The sequence below is a fragment of the Limulus polyphemus genome, unplaced genomic scaffold (assembly GCF_000517525.1).
Source record: "Limulus polyphemus unplaced genomic scaffold, Limulus_polyphemus-2.1.2 Scaffold3573, whole genome shotgun sequence".
Classification (NCBI taxonomy): domain Eukaryota; kingdom Metazoa; phylum Arthropoda; class Merostomata; order Xiphosura; family Limulidae; genus Limulus; species Limulus polyphemus.
In genome coordinates this window covers 87,421-97,594 of record NW_013669183.1, presented here as the reverse complement: position 1 = coordinate 97,594, position 10,174 = coordinate 87,421, and positions in this window count along the sequence as shown.

The window sequence follows — 10,174 nt, the reverse complement described above, 5'->3', positions numbered from 1 at the left end:
ACCCACCCAATTTGGGTTCCTGCGACAGTGCACCACCATGGACTGTCTGATTCGACTTGAAACATCGATCAGGGAAGCCTTTCTCAAGAGAGATCACATTGTTTCTGTGTTCTTCATTCTCGAGAGGGCTTATGACACTACGTGGAGGTATGGAATTTTGCAGGACCTCCTCTCCTATGGGTTGCGTGTCCATTTACCCATTTTTCTTTTTAACTTTTTACTGAACAGGCGATTCCACGTCCGTGTGGGTTCAACTCTTTCCCATTCCTTTCCACAGGAATTTGCAGTCCCTTAGGGCTGTATCTTGATTGTCACACTTTTAGTGTTAAAATTAATGCCATCACTAATAATCTTCCTCTGACTGTTGCAAATGGGCTCTAAGTCGATGACTTCCATATCTTGTGTCAGTCATCGAACATGAGGTTTATTGAGCAGCAGCTTCAGACTGCCCTCAATCAGTTGTTGACATGGGCCACTGCAAACAGTTTTAAATTTTTCTTTTCCCAAACCGTTTGCATGCATTTTTGCCACCAACAGGGTCTCCACCCCGATCTCGAGCTACGTCTCGGCGATAAAGTTATTCGTGTGAGCCCTGAGGCAAAGTTCTTGGGGCTTATTTTTTACCAGAAGCTTAGCTTCATTCCACACATCAAGCAGCTATGTGTCAAGTGTGCAAGAGCTCTGAACATCCTCCATGTCCTCTCTTCCAGCTCTTTGGAGTGGATTGATGTTCTGTGCTCAGGATGTATCGTGCCCTGATTTGATCCAAACTGGACTGTGGGTTTTTGGTCTATGGTTCTGCCAGGACCTCGGCCTTGAAGATGCTGGACCCCATTCACCATCCAGAGTTTGTACACTGAGTCCCACGAATCTCCTCTTCACCTCTGTCATTTACAACTTTCTTTACAATATGCTACCAAGCTTCGATCCTTACCACGGCATCCCACCTGGGATTGTGTCTTTCTTCCTTGGTGGGCAATGCTCTTTCAGAACAGACAGTTTGCTATTCCTCATATCCAGGCATAAGTGGCTGAATTGGGTCTGGCATTGGATGGCATTGCTCTCCCCAATGATCAGCCCATGCCACCATGGCTTATTACCATCCCTTCCTGTGACCTTTCCTTGAGTCATCTGAGGAAGGAGGATACTCCTGATTGGAAGTACCGTCTTCTTTTTGCTGAACATCTTTAGAGCCATTCTTCTCTTCCTATTTACACAGATGGTTCAAAATAAGGTGAGTCTGTAGGTTCTGCCATGGTGTGCTGTGGCTCGGTAGTTGCTTGCAGGATCCCCTCTACAGTTTCTGTGTTCACTGCCAAGTTGTATGCTATTTCTTGTATCGCTTAATGTTAGTTCTCACCCTATTCTCGTCGATATTCTACAACGACTGGCCCAATTTTCTCTATCTTCTGCTTCCATGCAGTTTTTGGATACCAGGCCACGTCGATATTCACGGGAATGAGCTCACTGACACTGCAACTAAGTCCGTATGCTTTGGTGCCATCATGGCCATGCATGTCCTGTCGTCAAGGTGCAGCTTCGTGCCAGTTGGCAGTCGACTTGGGGTCAGCAACGTCACAACACGCTTTTCTAGATCAAACCTTCTGTTGGTCTTTGGCCATCTTGCTTCCATAAGGATTGAAAGGAGGAAGTTGTCTTGGCAAGGCTACACATTGGTCACAGTTTTTAACCCATTCTTTCCTTTTATCCAATATTTACCCACCAATGTGTAGCCATTGTGACACTCAAGTCACAATAGCCTACATTTTACTGTCGTGCCGTCATTACGACTGTGAGCAGCGGCACCATTTTAGACACATGTTTTGTAAGAGTTTACCTCTGACATTGTGTTCCTCACTTCTGACTCTTCTTCTCCTGTTCACAGTTTATTCAGTATCTGCATTGGACCTCGTACTGTTCTTCCATATAGTAACTCGAGGGGTGAAAATCGTGTATTTGCTTATGGAACTTCTCAGTAAGCAAATAATACAGCCTGCAGGTACCTGTCCCAGTCACGTGGTCTCTCTTGGCACATCTTTTTCAGCATGTTCTTTAAAAGTTTACTGACTCACCTATAAATCCATTAAATTTGGGTTGGATAGGGTGGTAAAGAGCTGCATAGTCCTGATGAATAAACACACCTCTTTCACCAGTTCTATGGTAAACTTGGATCCTCTGTCACCCAAGACTTCTTTTGGAAAGCCTACTCTGCTACTCTCTCCATCTCTATCTTTGTCAATGTTATGGCTTATGCATAATATGTTACATAGTAGACTACTGTCAGCATGTACTAGATGCCCTTGTCAGATACAGGGAGTAGTTGTATGATCTAATCCACAGCTACTCTGCTGAATGGCTCTTCTATGAGATACATCCCACCCAGTAGCTGCCTTCTCTCTAAGTACTCTGCTTTGGCAGATATCACATGACCTGCAGACTCTGGTCACATCTCTATGACCCCTGGTGAATGGAAGTTGCTGGTGATTCTGTCTGCCAATTTCTTTACTCCTAGGTGTCTTCACACAATCGAGTCGTGAGCCAACTTTATCACTTGAGTCTGGTATTCTGTTCGTATGACGATATTTTTAACTTCCCCAGCAGAACTGTACTGATAGACCTGGTACAGCCCTCCCTTCCAGTCCTCTATTCTGTAAGTCCCTTTCTCCTTCGTCTTGCTTGCTTTGCTTTTCTTGAACTCCTGTGGTGACTGCAGATGTCTCATCAGTTTCCTTTCTGTCTGGTTCCTCTAAACTTCTACTGGCAGGTATATTGCAAATCACCATGTCTTAGATGGGTGCCTTCATACAAATGGCATCAAGGTCTCCCATGTAGTATCCACTTTATTCTTGCTATGGGAAACTTTCTCACTGTCCAATCAACCAACCTACACAGATGTACCTTGCCCATCATCTGGTTATCAAATACTACATTTGTTCTCACTGCTTGCACCTAGTGTCTTGTAGGACTTTCACTTTCTTGTCCCTGGCATAGCCTTCACTTACTGGCATGTTGTTGTTTTTGGCACTTTTTGATGTTTGTAAGATGCTCCAATCACCACTGGCACTGCTGACCCATTTGCTAACTTGAGCTGACCATCAATCATGCACTTTTAATCATGATGATAACACTTCCTTCTTCTGGTCAGTCTGAGGAGTTTCTTTATTCTGTTTTTTCTGGAAGCAGCATCCATGGTGACATTCACTCTTTTCCTGCATCTTGCTAGCACCATCTTTGTAGGTAGTTTCAGCTGTGATTTCTGCTGCTACGTGTTGGTGACAGATTTGCAATCACTTGCAATGTGCCCCATTTGGTAACAAGCATGGCATCTCTTCTTCTATTTGTTTATTGACTTCTTGTCACCTTTGATGGCATCCTGCTTCTGGTCAGCCACCCCTAGTTTCGATTTTGACTGGTTATTCTTGGACTTGCCAGTCATACTCTCTTTATGGGCTTCCAAATACTGTTTTGCCAGTTTAATTATTTCGTCCACATCTTTTGGTGCTTTTTCTTTTAGGAAAAGTGGCATGTAAGGTCACATATTAGTAGATCTGTCATTCCTTCAAAACTATCTTCACACTTGGCTATATCAGTCGACCTGGTGAAGTATCACTGTAGACATGCCACAAATTAAATACAGTTCCTCCAGTGCGAGGTTTGACTTTTCTGAATTTCCAGAAAAAAACCTTCCTCAGTTAGTTGATTGCACTTCAGTCATGCCACTTTTAACTTGTTATAGTTCATTGCATCTTCTGATGTCATGGCTGCACACACTTGTAGGAGGGGGCTGAGACAAACTGCCCAGTCGCCTTTGTCCCAGTTCTGCCTTTGGGCTAATATTTCATACCTCTCGAGGAAAGCATCTATGTCATCTTTCTGTTCATCAAATTTGGGCAGTTTGAGTCAGCTGGTTCTCACCATGTTGTCATCGTTAGGTCCTCTGTCTTTCTATTGGGTGAGCTTGGTGATTTATGTTTGTGTTCTTAATCTCTGTATTTTTAGTCTCTTTTCTCTAATTTTCTTCTTTCCCAATTTGTACTCTTATTCTCTGTATTTCTAGTCTCTTCTCTCTCTCATTTTATTCTTTCGCAATTTGTGTTCTTATTTTTTTCTATTTACAGTCTCACCTCTCCCTCCTTTTATTCTTTTTTAATTTGTGCTCTTATTTTCTCTATTTGAAGTCTCTTCTCTCTCTCATTTTCTTCTTTCCCAATTTGTGCTCCTATTTTCTCCATTTACAGTCTCTTCTCTCTCTCTCTTTCTTCTTTTTCAATTTGTACTATTATTTTCTGTATTTGCAGTCTCTCCTTTTCTTCTTTCTCAGGTCTTGGGGCTTGTATTGCATGCTCATGTTCTTCTTTCATTCTTTCTCTTTATTCCTCCCTTCTTGGCTTCTACCCTTTCTCCTCTGTTGACACTTTTCTCTCTCTAGGTCTTGTTGTTGTTTAAGAAACTCTCTTAGATCACCATCTTTGAGCCCAAGTCGCTCACCACTTGTCAAAGTCAATCAACATAGTTATGTACTATGGTCATGACCTCTATATTTTCACTACAACTACAGCTGTGTATATATAGGCCTTTTACCAGCTGTATATGTCTACTTAAACCGCTGTTTACCACTATAGATCCTGCCTGACTCGCCACTGTAAGGTTTTGTGTATGGGCCAGATTCTTTACAGTAGGTGTCTGTGACTTGTTGACAATAAATATAAACAATAAATAAACGGCACATAGTCAACTTGTTTTAAAATAATATATTAAAACAAGTCAAATGTATATATAAATGTTTGTCACACTGTTGGTTATCACAGTTGTATCGAGAATTTTAAATAATTGTTTTTTCGTCCTCACAATCTGATACAGTTACTTTAGAACACAACTTGACAAGACGAATTATTCTTTGTGCTCTGTTATTACAATAAAATCTGTAATAATTTCACTTTAAGATTACCACTTTAACTATTGGTTACCACAGTTGTATCCAGAGTCTTAAATTATTGTTTCATTTTCGTCAAAGTCCACACAGTGGTTTAATTACTTTAGAATGCAATTGACAAGACGAATTATTCTTCTCCACTTTGTTATTACAATACAATCTGTGATAATTTTAATTTAAAACAAGCTAATATATGATATTTATAGCTAAACAATCATGTAGTCTAGATCTATCTCTTTATCTAATTCAGAATACATTTTGGATGGATATTTATACCCCAACAGAGGTCTCAGACGTTCTGCACACTACTATATATTATGATACAACAATACTCAATTAAAACAGCGAGAAAAACTCAGAAAATTATAGTAACATGATGCAATAATACAACAATCACCAATTTATAACTATTAAACTACACAACTTATGATTCGAAAACAGATACGTAAAAAAACTGCGATAAATTGTCACTTCTAAAAATAACTAAATTTAACACTTGTGCTATATAAACTATCTAAATCATAACGCTAGTGTATATCTAGCATGCATGTATAATTTTACATGTATTGGTGGTAGTGGCTGACATTGATTGATATATGTGTGTAGACTGATGATACTGAACATATATAGATATATATACAAGTGGGCAAATAAATCTTTATTCAATCTGTCTTTTCAGTTTGATGTTTAGTGTCATGTTTATGTACAGGAGTTATTTATGGATTAGAGACTGATACTAATAGATGTGTGATATATGCACCAAGCCACAAACTATAAATCCTCAGGTCACAGTCTGAGCACACTAACTACTTGGCCATGCCCAGTCCTGAAGTAATCAGTCATAGAACATCAACTCTGACACTATCATAGCTGGGATGTCAACCTCAGCATGTCTAAACTCTCAATATATATATAAATTCATACCTACAAAGTGTTAACTCTTTCTCAAGTTCAAGTTCAGATGATACTACATCCAGTTGATATCATGAGCTAAATTAAGCCTCAAGTGTTACTTTTTATCTTCGCCTTGTGAGATTGCTCTGCAGCCGATCAGCTACAATAAAAAGTGAATTGTAAACACAGTTATGGCATTTTCACACAGATGCATTTCTAATGCTAACATTGGTGGGAAGTTTGAGAAGAGGTGAGTATCTATTGGAAGCATAATGTTAGAAAATGTTAACTTCCTGTACGATACATAATGTCTGCTTACACACAGCTAAAATTACACATTGGAGTGGTGGAAGGACTGGTGCAAAATTTACCTAGATGAGCCTCCTTTGGGAAGTACTTAATGGAAACCCATGGAGTGTGGCACCATATACCATGGAACAGTATAGGGGCACACCCATGGATGACTGCACATCGTATGTAACAGTGTACACTCTTTATCTGTAAAAAAGTGAAGTCTCAGTAGGATGGGTGGAAAGCACAAGCACAGTCAAAAACTTGCATCATGTATTTGTATTATAGCTAGAGCATATCAGACCGTACATGGTGGGTCAACTTCAGTTCAAAAACAGGCGAAATTAGGAAATTGGCTTCAAGGCCACAGAAGGAGGAGTCTTATCATCTTCATCTTAGGTTCAGTGAGACAGAACAAGAATTTATCATCCAAACTGCAACTGAGTGAAGACTTAGGTTGGCTAATCCTGTGCTAATTCAACACCAGACCACATGGGAACCCAACATCCAGACAGCAGTAGTATGGGGGAAAGGCAGTTGGAGATTGAAAAATCCTACATTGACAAAACACCACCATCATGCTCTCTACTGAGTGTAATTGGTCATACCCAGGAGGTAGCCTCCATGGTACACCACACCAGCAACTAATAACTGGTAATTGGTATCATGAATCATGCAGTGTTCACTGCAAAAGATACATGTGAGCACGTTCAAAGAAATAAGGGGTGCTATGGAAATGTAAGTTCCCCAAAAAGAGAGCGCCTCCCATGTAGGAAGAGAAGGGGAGGAGAAACCTGTGAAATCGAAACTCACCATGGCCTACCCACAAAGTGGAGAAGTCTGAGCTCCTCAGAGATTGGAAATAAAGAACACACAGAAGTATACCAGATACTGAGTGAATATGAGATGGGACCTCTCCAGCCTGATTCATCAACCAAAACGAGCCACATTCTGAAGAAGGAGAATAATATGTTCAAAGGAGTCCTAGTGGAGTGGAGTGAAATCCTGGAGGAGGATGAGAAACTCATTCGATAGCATCCTTGGCCAACGTGTCTGAAACTGCCACTGAAAGATGTCAGCAAGAAACTGGATCTTGTGTAAAAGGAACATAAAACGATGGAAGAAGGGAAGAAAAACGTAGAGCATGACCATCTGATAAAACCTGTAGTGTGCAACAGTTAACCTAGATCAGCAAATGGGTCCCTACTGGCTCTGAGCCCATGGGATAGTCACTGACGAGATTGTCGACGCCAAAAAATTCACAGAGGATAGATGGATAGAAGCAGACAAATGGAAGGAAGGGACAGAGAGTATAGAAGATGTAAAAGGATGGGAGAATATAATAGGAAAAGAATGAGCTATGGAGAAATATGAGACAAAGGAAGACAAGAAAGAATGTTGATGCATGGGTTTAACACATGACTTTAGAGAATAAGTTCCTTCAAAAATAACTTGTCAGAAGAGAGGAGCCAGACAAAGATCCCTGAGATAAGAGGGAGGCAAATATATGAGCAAGAAAAGTGTCACTCCTTAACAAATCAACCAAGTTAGAAGGAACAAGGCCAAGAAAGAAGAATGTGCTAATGTATAAAATATAAGGGAATGAGTATCTATCTAAATCCCCACAGGAGTGCAGTGGATTGCTTTAAAAAAGAAGAGGAAGAAAGAAAACATAATAAAACAGGGTAGTAAGGGGTAAACAAACAGGTGAAGTTTGGACCTGAGAAAGTTGAACAGAAGATAGAAAATCTGATCTTAAGCCTAAAGAAGTGGCTCCAGAGTATGGAAGTCCAAGAAAGGGAATGCCACCCAATGTTAAGCCAAGGCATATTTGGCAACCAGATAGGAAAGATGAGGCATGCCTGCACTATAGTGATGTTGAGATGAAAAATTGTTGAATATGAACTTGAGTATCTAAATAGGTAGGAAAAACATAAAAGGTAGAAGCAGGGGACGAATTAAGAAGGGAAGGAGAAGAATCATACAAAACAGGAAAGAGAAGGTAACAAATCCGAGAAACCATATCTCAAAGTTACGAAAAAAAGACCAGGTAGATCCACGACAGAATTGGTAGAAAATTTGGCAAGGTAGGAGGCGGAAAAAAAAGACTGCCAAAATCACCTTTGTCACGAATGGAATTCATAGGATGAGGTATATCGGGTTTAGAAGAAGGTCAGGCAGCATGAAAGACTTTATCTCCTGTCACACAGTAGCCATCACTTCCTTAACAGAGAAAAAGAAACCTGACGCCATATTAGCTAGTTGTCTAACGTGAACAATGTCTTGTTGTCTCACACCAGAAAAAGTGGAAGTTACTGTCACCTGTGAATTCATAATGTCGAAATAAAAGGCTACAAAATCTACAGGTGCAAAAATGTTTGAAAACTAAAATCCAAATTTAATATTTCCATAACATTTAGTATTTTTGTAGACACTTCCCTAATAAATGCCAATATCACAAAAGCCTACCAGCGAAAAAAAAGATGTCTTTACACATACCAGTGCCAAATTACAAAGCGATCATTGATTATTTAGTATAGAGGGAGTCGACTGCTTGGGTGGGTCGCACTTCTATTGGTGGAAGGTTGTCACATGCTTATTTGCATGCAACAACACAGCAAGATCTTGTGGAAACATGCAAGTTTAGGTAAAATCCTCCAAGCTAGTGAAAAAGTTTGTATATAGAAGACAGCACTATAAAGCTATAGGTGAGAGAGATTACAAGTGTATCGAACCAACGATCTGACTGCCGATTCTATGTGTATTATCTTCAGTTACCTAAAAGTACAGCTTGGTTACAAATTCATGTATTTAATATATTCATTTAGTTTATTTATCTTAAACTCCATTATATCCCAAAGTGTCCACCACTGGTAATCAACCTCTAATCATCAGTTAATAAATTTTATTTTCATTTCAACTTCACAGTGTATTTTTTTTCTCTTCCGTTCCACCTTCAATAAATCAATACAACTGTCCTTCCACACACTAGGCTTCGAATCTCCAGTTATTGTTAAGATCAGGTAACTGTGTTTTAGGTTTTTCCTTGGAATACCACAGACGCTTCTAGGAACTGATTTTGTAGGATGCATGTATAGACAGTTGACATTAGATGTAACTATGGTATATAAATCCTCAGACTAGTAACTTTGGTTGTGTATGAATGCCTACAGGTATTATCAAAAGTACATTTTAAAACATTAGATATTGGAGGAACGTCTGCAAGCGGATGATATCAAATATTGTGTACAAATCAGTATTTAACGCTTCTCTTCCTGGTTTAATTGTGTGCAGACAGATTTTAAGAAACTTGTATGCACTGATGTTGAATAAGGCTGAAATGATTGAAAAAATAATAAAAAAGATTGGTAATCTAAAGACTAATTTTTCATGGGTGTCTGTGGACTAAAAACATGAACATGTACCAACACCCAGATGTTTGATGTGAAACTGCTAAAAGTTATATATATATATTTAAATTGAGACATTTATATTAATGCTGGTTAGAGGAAATTTTGACATCACATGACAAATAAGTAACTTAACATCTGGAATTTTCAAGAAAGATTAGGAAATTATAAGAATAATATAAAATATATTGTTACGTCTCCGTTTGTTAATTGATTTTCCGTAACTTCGTTCCGACGAAACTTTAGCGACACAAGTCCTTACTTAATAAAACTGGTTTATTCTTTCCGAATACAACTTTACCGATACACTTATTTTCAACAGTCGCGCTATAACAACGATCATGCTCAATTTCAACAATACTATCTGACTGCAGTTCAATTACTCACTACCTACACATTGTCACGTCACGCCGTGACCATCTTATATATACCAGCCCACCTCAAATCTAGCAAATGCTAGAGCACTCCCGAAGGAACAGGATACTTCTAGAAACGTGGCGTGACACTAGTCACGTGACCTCGCTGACGCAACAATATGTTAGGCAAGATTAGATGAGATCACTAGTTGATCAGTGTCTTTTATAATAGTGAATTGATTATTTAGTCAGTCAGCTAATTTAATGTTGTAAAAAAAAGTGTTTCCAAC